Here is a 14,576-nt window from a genome sequence, read left to right on the forward strand (position 1 = left end):
GTTCTGGTTCTGTCAGGTCCCAGTCATTTATTATTTTTTTATTTATAGTACTTTTATCCCACACCTCACCCAAAAGGGCTCCCAAGGCGGCTTACAATCAGTAAGTAAAGAAGACAGTCCCTGCCCTCAGGCTGACATTCTAAAAAAGGCATGAAACACGAGGGAAAGGGAATGGGGAGGGAAGGGAGGGGAGAAAGAAATCAAGGAGACTGTTTGGCAGGGCTGGTGGGATGGCCCTGCTCCCCCCCCTCATCTCCCCAAGTAGGCGCAGACCCACAGGGTCAAGATAGAATCACAGAATCATAGAATAGCAGAGTTGGAAGGGGCCTACAAGGCCATCGAGACCAACCCCCTGCTCAATGCAGGAATCCACCCTAAAGCATCCCCGACAGATGCTTGTCCAGCTGCCTCTTGAAAGCCTCTAGTGTGGGAGAGCCCACAACCTCTCTAGGTAACTGATTCCATTGTCGCACTGCTCTAACAGTTAGGAGGTTTTTCCTGATGTCCAGCTGGAATCTGGCTTCCTTTAACTTGAGGCCGTTATTCCGTGTCCTGCACTCTGGGAGGATCGAGAAGAGATCCTGGCCCTCCTCTGTGTGACAACCTTTTAAGTATTTGAAGGTGCTATCATGTCTCCCCTCAATCTTCTCTTCTCCAGGCTAAACATGCCCAGTTCTTTCAGTCTCTCTTCATAGGGCTTTGTTTCCAGACCCCTGATCATCCTGGTTGCCCTAGATGAGGCCTAACCAGGGCCGAATAGAGAGGAACCAGTACCTCACGTGATTTGGAAGCTATGCTTCTATTAATGCAGCCCAAAATAGCATTTGCCTTTCTTGCAGCCATATCGCACTGTTGGCTCAAATTCAGCTTGTGATCTACAACAATTCCAAGATCCTTCTCGTTTGTAGTATTGCTGAGCCAAGTATCCCCCATCTTGTAACTGTGCATTTGGTTTCTATTTCCTAAATGTAGAACTTGGCATTTATCCCTATTAAATTTCATCCTGTTGTTTTCAGCCCAGCACTCCAGCCTATCAAGATCACTTTGAAGTTTGTTTCTGTCTTCCAGGGTATTAGCTATCCCACCCAATTTTGTGTCATCTGCAAATTTGATCAGCGTTCCCTGCACCTCCTTGTTCAAATCATTAATGTCGGATAGCTGCTGCACAAAACTTGGCAACTCTGATGGTAGTGTTTGGGTTTCGGTCAGATAACGGTGTTTGACCAGGTGTCTGACCAGGCACGCTTTCCAATAGAATTTTTGAAGTGGGCTAGAATTTTATATTCTACTCCAAGAGCAAGGGTTATGACCATAGGATAGCACTTGCCCATAGGAATCCATAGGACAGGGCTGTGGAGAGGTAGGCTCTTTTCAGCATGTATGGTGGCATTGTGCTAAAATAAAAGTTTAATTTTTAATGAAATTGAAAAAATAACCAGGCAAAAGGTTATTAAATCCCCAGTATTAGCATTGTTAGAATTATTTCAGGAGGATAATGAAAAAGTTGTATTTAAGCCATTAATAGGATTTCTTTTGGTTGCTGCCAGACTGGGTATAGTCAGATATTGGAAGGATTTGGCTGCCGCCACACTAATAAATTGGTATAGCAAGGTGTGGCATGTAGCATTAGTGGAGAAACTGACCGATAAACTGAGATTGGCAAGAGGAACAAGATCTGAAGACACATTTAATACGAATGGGCATTGCTTCATGGTATATACAACTTGGTTGGAATGGGAGAATAAAATTCCAAAAGTATTTTAACTTTTTTGGTTGGCATAACGAAAGGTATCTCTCCTGTGGTGTGTTAACTTAAGCTATCCCCACCCCCCGATCTACAAAGAAAGGAAGGAAATGTTTATGATTTGAAGAATCGTAATAGATATATTTTGTAATAGTTATAATAGGTTCACTGATTTCCTGTGAGATAGTGGAGGGGAGGGATAATTACGTTCAATCTATTTTGTATTCATTTCTTTATTTCTGTGTGAAATTTTAAATAAAAAATTATTTACAAAAAAGAAAAAAAGAAAAGTTTTTAGCATAGCCTTAAAAACTGAGATTGAAGGAGCAGCCCACAGATGAAACTACTACCAACTACTACAATACAAAACAAAACAAGACAACACAAAAGGGTAGTGTTGCATCCAGCTCCATGTAAAAGGTGGAGCTAATGCTGTGCCAAAATCTGTCCTCCAATTTCCTGAAACTTCTCTTCATCCAAGGAAAGAGGCTTCCATTTTTCTGCCTCATTCTCAGGGCATTTTGTCATTTATTTTGAATGTGTGTTGGTGGTGTTAGCTTCGGCTATTGGGCGGTATAAAAATGTAATTAATAAATAAATAAATACCTTACTCAATCACTGTGAGGTGGCCAAAGGTATTGTGCGTGTACGGTGTCCCGTCCCGTCCCCATTACACTTCTCTCCATTGCTGTGCCGTTTCCCAGGCTGCCTGCACTTCCTGATCTGAAGAGGCCCAATGGGAGGAATAAATTCAGGATCCCTTCCCCTTTGCCAGAAGTGCAGAAAGCCAAGGAGGCTACAGGATGTCAAAGAGGTGGTTGTACAATGAAAGACAGGACAATCGTACACAGTCCTCAGCCATCTCATATGGAAGAAAAGCACAAGAACCCTAAACCAAATCCATAAGAATTTCTCTGAAATTTCTTCTACGATTTTCTTTTCAAAAGCAATTTCCTTTCTATCAAATTGAATGAGAGTGGTTGAAATTTTCGTGAGTGAAATTTTCAATACAGCACTTATTGGGGTACGATTGGCTGATGCTTTGAACACACTAAACACAATACCATTCAGTTGAGGTGTCCGATGCCACCATCTGCCCAATTTTGTGGGATCAGTTCCAGTTATTGCGGCATGATGATGTGGACAAGGTGCTTGCAGCAGTGCGACTGACCACCTGCCCTCTCGATCCCTGTCCCTCCTGGCTTATAAAAGCAAGCCGAGGGGGTCTGACTGGGTGGGTCCAGGGGGTGATAAATGCTTCTCTCCGGGAAGGGGTGGTCCCTGCTGTCCTTAAGGAGGCAGTAGTGCGACCACTCCTGAAGAAGCCCACCCTGGACCCGATGGTATTAGGCAATTACCGCCCAGTTGCTAACACTCCTTTTTTAGGGAAGGTACTTGAGAGGGTTGTGGTGGAGCAACTGCAGGCTACTGATTATCTAGATCCATTCCAGTCTGGGTTCCGATCTGGTTACGGGACTGAATCAGCCTTGGTCGCCCTGATGGATGACCTTTATCGAGAGCGGGACAGGAGGAGTGCAACCCAGTTAATCCTGCTCAATCTCTCATCAGCTTTTAATACCGTTGACCTCATTCCTGGTTCCTGACTTGGAGCTGAGCAGAAGCAGGGAAGAAGCAGGTCTCTACTTCCCTTGCTCGGCTTCGTCCATTTTCTTCTGCTGCCCCTTATGCCTGGAACGCTCTTCCAGAACATTTGAGAACTACAAGTTCAACCACAGCTTTTAAAGCTCAGCTAAAAACTTTTCTTTTTCCTAAAGCTTTTAAAACTTGATTTTGTTCTGACTTTATACTGTTAGTTTTACCCTACCCAGTGCCTGTTTACCCTACCCTGTGCCTGTTTGCATTCTCTTCCCCTCCTTATTGTTTTATTATGATTTTATTAGAATGTAAGCCTATGCGGCAGGGCCTTGCTATTTACTGTTTTACTCTGTACAGCACCATGTACATTGATGGTGCTATATAAATAAATAAATAAATAAATAAATAATAATAATAATAATAAGAGCAGCTGGCCCAGCTCAAGTAGGAGCTATAAAAGTAAGCCAGTTTCCCAGGGAGCGAGCTAACAGGAAGAGCAAACAGGAGTTTGACAGGGGGAGATCGGCAGGGGAGGTCAAGGGGGAGGCCTCTTAAAAAAAAAAAAAGTGGGAAAAACAAAGAAAAACAAAGAGGAAAAAAAACCCACAAAACCACCACCAAAAAACAACAACAACAACAACAAAAACCAAAGACCTTACTTTCCCTTAAGACATACTCGTATAGTTGTGTACCTTCAGAGAGGACACAACAAAGCAAAGGCAATTCCACTATAATCAAAAAGGAAAAAAAAACCAAAGCAGAAATCGACAATATGGCTGGAAAGGAATCCCTAGAGGTGGTGACCTGCAAAGGGTGTGCAATGTTCGTGTTTCTGCCTGAGCCCAACATGGCGTATACCTGCAACAAGTGCAAGCTGGTGGCACTTTTGGAAGAAAAAGTGAGAGGACTTGAGCGGCGAGTGTCCACCCTCCACGGAATAACAGAAGACAAAGAGTTCTTAGACCGAACGGTGGAACTGCAACAGCAACAAGAAGCACAGGAGATTGAAGAACAACAGCCAGCTGAAGCAGAAGTGGAGTATGCTGAGGGGAGGAAAGCCAATGAAGAGGAAACTCCCTGGAAAAGAGTGACAGTTAGGAGCAGAAGAATTAGAAGGCATTCTGCACCGGTGGAACCATTAGAGTTAAGCAACCACTTTCAGCTTCTGGAGAATGAGACTGAAGGACAGTTTGCAGAGGAAGAAGTACAGGAGACACCATGCAACAGTGACCAAGAGGCAGAACGAAGGTCAACCAAGAAGAAGAGAAGAGCAGTCGTTGTGGGAGACTCCCTGCTGCATGGGATTGAAACCCAAGTATGCCGTGAAGACCCATGGACTCGCCAGGTGTGCTGTCTCCCTGGAGCACAGATTAGAGATGTGACTGAAGGGTTACCGAAGCTCATAAAGCCCATGGACACATACCCCTTTCTTCTCATCCATGTGGGAACAAATGATATCGCCAAGCAGAGCTACAAAGAAATTATTTCAGACTTTGAAGCTCTGGGAAGGAAACTGAAGAACTTTGGGGCCCAGGTAGTTTTCTCATCCATCCTCCCGATTCTTGGAAGAGGATTAGAAAGGGAAAGAAAAATACTCCGGATGAACGACTGGCTTCGAAGGTGGTGCCGTCGTGAGAGTTTTGGATTCTGGGACCACAGGCTACGCTACTTGGAACATGGACTGCTGGCAAGGGATGGGTTGCACCTCACAAGGGCTGGAAAGAATGAGTTCGGCCACAGCATGAAGAACTTGATCAGGAGGGCTTTAAACAATCTTACGGGGGTTGGAGACGTAAATTTCGAGTCAACAATGGATGAAAGCCAATGCACCACAGTACAGAGAACAGCTCCAACAGTGTCCCAAAATAGTGTCTGCAACAAGGTAGGAACAAAGCCAGACTATAAAACACATGGTCTTCAATGTCTATATACTAATGCCCAGAGCATGGGAAACAAACAGAATGAACTTGAACTCTTATTACATGAAGGCAAATCCGACTTGATAGGTATAACTGAAACTCGGTGGGATGACTCCCATGACTGGAATATAGCAATTGAAGGATATAACTTGTTCAAAAAGAACAGAAGAAATAGAAAGGGAGGTGGAGTTGCACTATATGTTAAAAATACCTATCCCTGCACAGAAATACAGGCGGATGAGACTGGGAGCCCCGTCGAGAGCTTCTGGATTAAAATAAATGGGGCTAGGAATAAAAAGAATATGATAATCGGAGGCTACTACTGACCACCCAATCAAGGAGGACGAAACTTTTGAGAAACAAATTGCCAGTGTTTCAAGGAAGTGTGATGTAGTAGTGATGGGGGACTTCAATTACCCTGATATCTGTTGGGAGATCATTACTGCCAAAAGTGGACCTTCCAAGAAATTCCTGACATGTATGGGTGATAACTTTCTCCTACAGAAAGTGGTAGAAGGAACTAGAGGATCGGCAATCCTTGACTTGTTATTGACCAATAGGGATGACTTAGTGGATAAAGTGGCAGTTACGGGAACTCTGGGGGAAAGTGACCACATCATACTTGAATTCTTGATTATGAAGGAGACAAAAGTCGAGCGTAGCTCAATTCCTACTTTGCCTCGGTCTTCTCCCAAAAGCAGGTCTATGACCCCCCTGGAAAAAGTGAAGCAGAAGTTGAGGGGGCAGGATTGCAGTTTGAGATTGATAAACAAATGGTCAAAGAACACCTAATCTCCTTGAATGAGTTTAAATCTCCAGGGCCTGATGAACTGCATCCAAGAGTAATGAAGGAGCTAGTAGAAGAACTCTCAGAACCTTTGCAAAATCATGGAAGACGGGTGGGGTGCCGGATGACTGGAGGAGGGCTAACGTTGTCCCTATCTTCAAAAAGGGCAAAAAGGAGGAACCTGGGAACTACAGACCAGTCAGTCTGACATCCATCCCTGGGAAAATTCTGGAGTAGATTATAAAGAAGTCAATCTGTAAAAACCTTGAAATCAATGCAGTGATTACTAGAAGCCAACATGGATTTGTCAGGAACAAATCCTGTCAGACTAATTTGATCTCATTTTTTGATAGGATAACCTCCCTTGTGGACTGTGGGAATGCTGTGGACATCATATATCTTGACTCCAGCAAAGCTTTTGACAAAGTACCACATGACATTCTGATTAAGAAACTAGCTAAAAGTGGGCTAGATGGAACAACTATTAGGTGGATTCACAGTTGGCTACAGAATCGGACTCAAAGAGTACTTATCAATGGAACCTTCTCAAACTGGGGAGAGGCAACGAGTGGGGTGCCGCACGGCTCAGTCCTGGGCCCAGTGCTCTTCAACATTTTTATTAATGATTTGGACGAGGAGGTGCAGGGAACGCTGATCAAATTTGCAGATGACACCAAATTGGGTGGGATAGCTAATACCCTGGAAGACAGAAACAAACTTCAAAGTGATCTTGATAGGCTGGAGTGCTGGGCTGAAAACAACAGAATGAAATTTAACAGGGATAAATGCCAAGTTCTACATTTAGGGAATAGAAACCAAATGCACAGTTACAAGATGGGGGATACTTGGCTCAGCAATACTACAAACGAGAAGGATCTTGGAATTGTTGTAGATCGCAAGCTGAATATGAGCCAACAGTGCAATATGGCTGCAAGAAAGGCCAATGCTATTTTGGGCTGCATTAATAGAAGTATAGCTTCCAAATCACGTGAGGTACTGCTTCCTCTCTATTTGGCCCTGGTTAGGCCTCATCTAGAGTATTGTGTCCAGTTCTGGGCTCCACAATTCAAGAAGGTTGCAGACAAGCTGCAGCGTGTTCAGAAGAGGGCAACCAGGATGATAAGGGGTCTAGAAACAAAGCCCTATGAAGAGAGACTGAAACAACTGGGCATGTTTAGCCTGGAGAAGAGAAGATTGAGGTGAGACATGATAGCACTCTTCAAATACTTAAAAGGTTGTCACACAGAGGAGGGCCAGGATCTCTTCTCGATCCTCCCAGAGTGCAGAACACGGAATAACGGGCTCAAGTTAAAGGAAGCCAGATTCCGGCTGGACATCAGGAAAAACTTCCTGACTGTTAGAGCAGTGTGACGGTGGAATCAGTTACCTAGGGAGGTTGTGGTCTCTTCCACACTAGAGGCATTCAAGAGGCAGCTGGACAACCATCTGTCAGGGATGCTTTAGGGTGGAGTCCTGCATTGAGCAGGGGGTTGGACTAGATGGCCTTGTAGGACCTTTCCAACTCTGCTATTCTATGATTCTATGATCCTCCTGGATTGACTCTGTTGGCATGGGTATTGGAGGCACTGTGCTACAGTGGTTCCAGTTCTACCTACGGGGTCGTTTTCAGATAGTAGCATTGGGTGACCAGTCCTCGGCCTCTTGACAATTGAGCTATGGAGCGCTGAAGGGCACCATCTTGTCCCCCATGTTATTTAACATCTACATGAAGCCGTTGTGAGCGGTCATTAGGGGATTTGGAGCTAAATGCCATCAATACGCTGATGACACACAGCTTTATCTCCCTGTGACAACTGAATCAGGTGAGGCTGTGCAGCTCCTGGACCAGTGCCTAGACTCAGTAATGGGCTTGATGAGGGCCAATAAACTTAGACTGAATCTGGCAAGACGGAAGCCCTGTGGGTGAGTGGTTCCCGAGTCCGGGAGACACGCTCATTGCCTGTTCTGGATGGGGTTGCTCTGCCTCTGAAAGAACAGGTTCCTAGTTTGGGGGTACTCTTAGACCCATTTCTGTCGTTGGAGGCTCAAGTAGCCGCCACGGCTCAGAGTGCCTTTTACCATCTTCGGTTGGTTCGCCAACTACGGCCTCTCCTGGACAGGGATAGCTTGACCACAGTGGTACAGGCATTGGTAACCTCAAGATTGGATTACTGCAACGCGCTCTATGTGGGGCTGCCCTCGAAGCTGCTCTGGAAGCTGGAGCTAGTGCAGAATGCTGCAGCTCAGCTGTTGTCTGGAGCTGCCCCTTTCCAGCATGTAACTCCTCTGCTGAGGGAACTGCACTGGCTGCCTATTCGCTACCGGGCCAGGTTTAAGGTTCTTGTACTTGTATACAAAGCCCTAAACAACTTGGGACCAGGATACCTGAGAGAGCACCTTCTCCCTTACCAACCTGCCCGGTCACTGAGGTCATCCAAGGGCCGGCTCCTGGTGGTTCCACCTAGATCCATCCTCCGATTGGAATCCACCAGGGGAAGAGCCTTCAGCGTGGTGGCGCCCCTCCTGTGGAATTCCCTGCCTCTGGAGGTCAGGCAGGCGCCAACCTTGTACTCCTTTCTGCACCTCCTGAAAACATCTTTATTCCAAGAAGCCTTTCTCTAACATGCAGCCTTGGATTTCTGTTATTGCTTCTTTTAAATTTTGTTTTAACTGTTTTTATTCTGTTTTTATTTTTATTTTACCTTGTACACCGCTCCGAAATTTTTCTATGGGGAGCGGTATATAAATATTCTAAATAAATATATAAATCATAAATCCAATCCCAACAAGAGTACCAAGTGTATTTCAAGCTATGGTTTTTTAATGTGCAACACAGGATTGATAGACCAGACAGGAATGATATGACTAAGAATGCCATGTTTCCCCTACAGGCATCCATGGTTTCACTATGAGGAGGTGCTGTCTTACGTTTCCCTATGTTGTTGTTGTTTATTCGTTCGCTCATTTCCGACTCTTCGTGACTTCATGGACCAGCCCACGCCAGAGCTTTCTGTCGGCCGTTGCCACCCCCAGCTCCCCCAAGGTCAAGTCTGTCACCTCCAGAATATCATCCATCCATCTTGCCCTTGGTCAGCCCCTCTTCCTTTTGCCTTCCACTTTCCCTAGCATCAGCCTCTTCTCCAGGGTATCCTGTCTTCTCATTATGTGGCCAAAGTACTTCAGTTTTGCCTTTAATACCATTCCCTCAAGTGAGCAGTCTGGCTTTATTTCCTGGAGTATGGACTGGTTTGATCTTCTTGCAGTTCAAGGCATTCTCAGAATTTCCCTCCAACACCACAGTTCAAAAGCATCTATCTTCCTTCGCTCAGCTTTCCTTATGGTCCAGCTCTCGCAGCCATAGGTTACTATGGGGAATACCATTGCTTTAACTATGCGGACCTTTGTTGTCAGTGTGGTGTCTCTGCTCTTAACTATTTTATCGAGATTTGTCATTGCTCTCCTCCCAAGAAGTTATTATTATTAATTATTTATATAGCACCATCAATGTACATGGTGCTGTATAATGTCTTCTGATAAGTAAATGTCTTCTGATTTCCTGGCTGCAGTCAGCGTCTGCAGTAATCTTTGCGCCCAGAAATACAAAGTCTGTCACTGCCTCCATGTTTTCTCCCTCTATTTGCCAGTTATCAATCAAGCTGGTTGCCATAATCTTGGTTTTTTTTGAGGTTTAACTGCAACCCAGCTTTTGCACTTTCTTCTTTCACCTTTGTCATAAGGCTCCTCAGCTCCTCCTCGCTTTCAGCAATCAAAGCCATCTGCATATCTGAGATTGTTAATGTTTCTTCCTGCAATTTTAACTCCAACCTTGGATTCGTCAAGCCCAGCACGTTGCATGATGTGTTCTGCATACAAGTTGAATAGGTAAGGTGAGAGTATGCAACCCTGTCGTACTCCTTTCCCAATCTTAAACCAGTCCGTTGTTCCGTGGTCTGTTCTTACTGTTGCTACTTGTTCGTTATACAGATTCCTCAGGAGGCAGACAAGATGACTTGGTATCCCCATACCACCAAGAACTTGCCACAGTTTGTTATGATCCACACAGTCAAAGGCTTTAGAATAGTCAATAAAACAGAAATAGATGTTTTTCTGGAACTCCCTGGCTTTCTCCATTATCCAGCAGATATTAGCAATTTGGTCTCTAGTTCCTCTGTCTTTTCTAAACCCAGCTTGTACATCTGGCAATTCTCGCTCCATGAATTGCTGGAGTCTACCTTGCAGGATCTTGAGCATTACCTTGCTGGCATGTGAAATAAGTGCCACTGTCCGATAGTTTGAACATTCTTTAGTGTTTCCCTTTTTTGGTATGGGGATATAAGTTGATTTTTTCCAGTCTGATGGCCATTCTTGTGTTTTCCAAATTTGCTGGCATATGGCATGCATCACCTTGACAGCATCATCTTGCAATATTTTAAACAGTTCAGCTGGGATACCGTCATCTCCTGCTGCCTTGTTATTAGCAATGCTTCTTAAGGCCCATTCAACCTCACTCTTTCCTATCTCTCCTCTCTCATCTCACACTATCGCCCCGCTCGTGCTCTTCGCTCCTCTGATGCCATGTTTCTCGCCTGCCCAAGGGTCTCTACTTCCCTTGCTCGGCTTCGTCCATTTTCTTCTGCTGCCCCTTATGCCTGGAACGCTCTTCCAAGAACATTTGAGAACTACAAGTTCAACCGCAGCTTTTAAAGCTCAGCTAAAACCTTTTCTTTTTCCTAAAGCTTTTAAAACCTGATTTTGTTCTGACTTTATACTGTTAGTTTTACCCTACCCAGTGCCTGTTTACCCTACCCTGTGCCTGTTTGCATTCTCTTCCCCTCCTTATTGTTTTATTATGATTTTATTAGAATGTAAGCCTATGCGGCAGGGTCTTGCTATTTACTGTTTTACTCTGTACAGCACCATGTACATTGATGGTGCTATATAAATAAATAATAATAATGTCTGGCTCTAACTCACTGACCACACCGTCTGAGCTATCCCCGATATTATTATCCTTCCTATACAGATCTTCCGTATATTCTTGCCACCTTTTCTTGATCTCTTCTGTTTCTGTTAGGTCCTTGCCATCTTTGTTTTTTTGATCATACCCATTTTTGCCTGGAATTTACCTCTGATGTTTCTAATTTTCTGGAAGAGGTCTCTTGTCCTTCCTATTCTATTGTCTTCTTCCACTTCTGCGCATTGCTTGTTTAAAAATAATTTCTTATCTCTTCTGGCTAACCTCTGGAATTTTGCGTTTAATTGGGCATATCTCCCCCTATCACTGTTGCCTTTTGCTTTCCTTCTTTCTTGGGCTACTTCCAGTGTCTCAGCAGAGAGCCATCATGCCTTCTTGGTTTTCTTTTTCTTTGGGACATTTTTTGTTGCCACCTCTTGGACAATGTTGCGAACTTCTCTCCATAGTTCTTCTGGGACCCTATCTACTAAATCTAGTCCCTTAAATCTATTCTTCACCTCCACTGCATATTCATTAGGAATATTAGTGAGCTCATATCTAACTGATCTGGTCTTCCCTATTCTCTTTAGTTTGATTCTAAATTGTGCAATAAGAAGTTCGTGATTTGAACTACAGTCAGCTCCAGGTCTTGTTTTTACCGTCTGTATAGATGTCCGCCACCTTTGGCTGCAAAGGATGTAGTCAATCTGATTTCGGTGCCAGCCATCTGGTGAAGTCCATGTATAAAGCCATCTTTTAGGTTGTTGGAAGAGAGTGTTTGTTATGCACAGTGAGTTGTCCTGGCAAAATTCTATCAGCCTATGTCCCGCTTCATTTTGTTCTCCTAGACCATGCTTACCTGTAATTCCAGATGTCATTTGACTACCCACCTTAGCGTTCCAGTCTCCTGTAACAAAAATAACATCTCTTTTTGGTGTATTATCCAGTAGGTGCTGCAGATCCTCATAGAACTGATCTACTTCTGCTTCTTCAGCATCTGTGGTTAGGGCATATATTTGGATCACTGTGATGTTAAATGGCTTACCCTGAATTCGAATTGAGATCATTCTATCATTTTTTGGATTGTATCCAAGCACTGCTTTAGCCACTTTATTATTAATTATGAAGGCTACTCCATTTCTTCTGTGATCCTCTTGTCCACAGTAGTAGATCTGGTGGTGATCTGATGTTGAAGTGGCCCATTCCAGTCCATTTCAGTTCACTGACACCCAATATATCTATATTTAATCTTGACATCTCACCAATAACCACATCCAATTTACCCTGGCTCTTACATTCCAGGTTCCTATGGTGTGTTGATCTTTAGAACATCGGATTCGTCGTTCACCACCAGCACCGTCAGCCGCTAGCCGTCCTTTCGGCTTTGAGCTAGCTGCGTCATCACATCTGGGGCTAGTTGAGCTTATCCTCTGTTCCTCCCCAGTCGCATTTTGACCATCTTCCGACCTGGGGGTCCCATCTTCCGATGGTATACCGACATATCTCTGGTTGTACTGATCCATTTAGTTTTCACGGCAAGAATACTGGGGTGGGTTGCCATTACCTTCCCCAGGGATCGTATTTAGTCTGTCCTCTCTACCATGACCTTCCCGTCTTGGGTGTCCCTTCACGGTTTAGCTCATGGCATCCTTGTGCACAAGTATGGTTCCCCAATGGGGTGGTATATTTTTCCTATGGGCAAGTGCTGTCCTATGGATCCCTATGGACAAGCATTATCCTATGTTTCCCTATGAGCAGGTCCTGTCATTTTTTTTTAGTATGATCCGTTAATGTCCCCATACCACAAACTTGATAGGTTTCGCCCCTGCCCCAAACATAGAATTTATTTTTAAAAGCCAGCCATGCAATTGCTAGTTGCATGTTTGTTGTCTTGTCTAGTTCAGCCCTATATGGATAAGAGGGAGCTGGGTGGACCAATTGTTTGACTCAGTATAACCCAGTCACTGGCTCAGATGTTCTGAAGCTTTCTTTAGCCACATTCTTTAAGAAAACATGAAAACAATAAGAATAACCACAACTAGTAAGAACAGAAACAATGTGTAATAGATCTGTGCTTTAAAACTACACACACACACACACACGTGTGTCTCTCTCTATGTAAATGCTCACATACAGCGGCAGTTAACATAATTTTAAGTATGGGCTTCTGTAGGAAACTGTCTTTGCAGATCTTCATGTTGGATTCTATGAAAGTTCATTAACTGTTCCATTTAATACAGTGAAAGTGGTTTATTTGATTGCCTTCGGGCACAGAGAAGTTACCATTCTGGGCAATTTCCCAGCAATAGATTGTGCCTCATTTTGTTCACCCATAATTTGCTTTACGAGCTTATTTTGGGAATGTGAACTATGACCTGGAACAGGTATCGGAACCTGGCTTTCATGGAAGTTTCAGAGGTTCTTACACCGTTCCCGTGTGACTGGTGAGTTGGGTTGACTTTCCTCACGTGGAAGCTGCCCTTCGGGCTTGTTTTGCAGAATACGGACTCTGGCCCAGAATGGGTGTCAGAACACAGTTTCAATGGGTAAGTTTTGTGTCTCGGATCCAGGGTACATCTATCTACACGCCGCAGGGTTTGCCCCAGGGTGGCTTCGCAATAGCAGCAAGTCAGTTACATGACGCAGCCGCCACTGCAAAGCCATCCAGGGGCAAAGCCTTGAAAACCCGTGCCCCCGCCCCCCAAAGCCGGGACTTTCCCAGGACCTTTTTTGAGCAGCAGCAGCAGCAGCTGCAGCCACCCCCACCCCCACCGCACCTCTAAAAAAGAAAAAGGGAAACGGGGGGGGGGGGGGAGGAGAGGAACTAGGGTGACCATGTGAAAAAGTGGGCAGGGCTCCAGTATCTTTAACAGTTGTATTGAAAAGGAAATTTCAGCAGGTGTCATTTGTATATATGAGGAACCTGGTGAAATTCCCTCTTCATCACAACAGTTAAAGCTGCCCTCTTTTAAATCTGGTCACTCTAGTATAGCTCCTGCACCTTTAACTGTGGTGATGAAGGAATTTCACCAGGTTCTCCATATATACAAATGACCCCTGCTGAAATTCCCTTTTCTATGCAACTGTTAAAGATAGAGGAGCCCTGTCCTCCTTTCCATATGGTCACCCTAGAGGAACATATTTGCATTTTCATTGGTAGAGACATTTAACAAAAAGAAGAAGTTTAAACCCTTGCTTAAAACCGCATTTTTCACGTGAGATGAGACGTGAGTTAGAACCCCCGTGAACTCCTGTGCTTCATAGAATCATAGAATATCAGAGTTGGAAGGGACAAGGCCATCTAGTCCAACCCCCTGCTCAATGCAGGAATCCACCCTAAAGCATCCCTGACAGATGGTTGTCCAGCTGCCTCTTGAAGGCCTCTAGTGTGGGAGAGCCCACAACCTCCCTAGGTAAACCTCCCTAGGTTTGTTGTTTTAATAGGGGCGGGGAGGGGCTTTAGGCCGAAAGCCTCCTTTCCCCCTTTGTTCCCTCTCTTCCGGCAAAGCAGGACAGAGTGAAAAGGAGCTCGGAAATCTCGTCTTCCAACTTCGGTTGTATGTCTAACAGAGAGTA

The sequence above is a fragment of the Elgaria multicarinata genome, chromosome 2 (assembly GCF_023053635.1).
Source record: "Elgaria multicarinata webbii isolate HBS135686 ecotype San Diego chromosome 2, rElgMul1.1.pri, whole genome shotgun sequence".
Lineage (NCBI taxonomy): Eukaryota > Metazoa > Chordata > Lepidosauria > Squamata > Anguidae > Elgaria > Elgaria multicarinata.